We start from the raw sequence: 1,638 nt of genomic DNA, 5'->3' as shown, positions 1-1,638 counted from the left end.
TAACTTCTCTAAGCTCTAACTCTTGCCTATGTAAAAATATTAATTTGAGTAATCTCAATTAATTATTGTTGAATACCAACATGTAAGGCACAATGCTAAACTCATTTATGCGTCAGCTTTTTGAAAAGTCCATCAACGCTAGGACCCTGGAGGTAGGGGGGAGGAATGTTTCACATTTGTGTAACCTGTGATAACAGAGCTGAAATCTAAACCCGGGGCTCCCTGATGGCCAAGTCCAACCACTGAACTGCTACCTGGCAACACTTCTTCAAGATGAGGGTAGCAATAAGGATAGTCATTCATCCTCACAGGACTGTTGTGAGATGTAACAGAGGTTGCACATGTCTGGCAGTGAGCACTGTGTCTGGCACGTAGTGCACCTCAGTAAATGGGTGTCTCTCTCTCTCTCTCTCCCACTCACCCTCTCCCTCTCCCCTCTTTCTCTCCTTCTCCCACTCTCTCTTTCTCAATCTGGCTCCCATGGCAGCCACTCCGAGCCAGATACTTTGCTGGGAAAAGATGAGGGCTCAGTTCAGTCTTTTGGAAGCTCTTAGGTAATTACCAGAGGACTTAATGGCCCTGTTAATGACCTTTCACCCTGTCCGTTTAATCTCTAGGCTTAGCCATGCATAGCTCCCTGCCAGGAAGGTGGGGACTCTGTGACACCAGAGTGTCTTTGGAGAGAGATGCTGGGTACACTGTGACCCTGTGAGTATTCCTCAGGTCAGCTCACTGGGCTCTTAATGTAGGGGTCAGATACTGAGCTAGTAGGCATGCTGTTTGTGTGGTGGGGCAGTGAGGAGAGGAGGGTTCCTCCTGGAGCCTGGCAGAGAAGCCAAGTCAAGGAAGGAAGGCTGGGGACATGGGACCACCTCCTCCTCTGGGCATTCCACTGCTATAGACAGCCTCTGCCCAGCCCTCACCTCAGGAGGCCCTGGTGGGGTCTTTGGAATCACCAAGGGCTGTTGCCCCACCAGTGCCCCTAGTAGGTAGGGAATATGGCTCAGAGCAGTGGTCCCTAGGCATAAGCCTCACCAGAGCATGTGTACAAATGCAGACCCACTGGTCTTGCTGAGAGTCAGATTCTGCAGTTCTCTGAATCTGTGTTTTGGCAAATTCTCTAGGTGATTCTGATTCAGGTCAGTGAATTAACCCTGTTTTGAGACACACTGGCCTGAGGTACCCATTGCTCTCTGACTTCTCCCTTCTTGGGCTCAGCTCCCAACTGGCTGTTGGAAAACAGGGAAAGGTGAACCCAGGGTCCCTACCAGAAGCGGGTTTGTGGGAAAGCTGATGAAGCTTAAACTTTAGGGTTGCTCACCTGTGGGATGAGGGGAGAAATCTGGGAGTTGTAGAGTGTTCTAGGTGGGGAGAGGAGGCCATTTTGCAAATAGGGTGCATTTTTATGTAAGTATTTCTGGTCAACTTAATGAGGAGACGTCAGAAGAAAGGGATCGGGGTTTCCAAAGCTTGTGTACATTGCTGTGATCTCTCTAGTTCTAAAGAAATATCACTACCATTGGACTGAATTTTGTATTTGTTCTTTTTCTTGAGAGACTCCCACAAAACCTGGCTCTTCCCTGGCCCCTGACCTCAGGAAGCTCCAAGGATCCACAGATATGCTTGGAACACAGAGAA

This window comes from Nyctereutes procyonoides, unplaced genomic scaffold, assembly GCF_905146905.1.
Source record: "Nyctereutes procyonoides isolate TBG_1078 unplaced genomic scaffold, NYPRO_anot_genome, whole genome shotgun sequence".
NCBI classification, from domain to species: domain Eukaryota; kingdom Metazoa; phylum Chordata; class Mammalia; order Carnivora; family Canidae; genus Nyctereutes; species Nyctereutes procyonoides.
Note: the sequence above shows the minus strand (reverse complement) of the source record.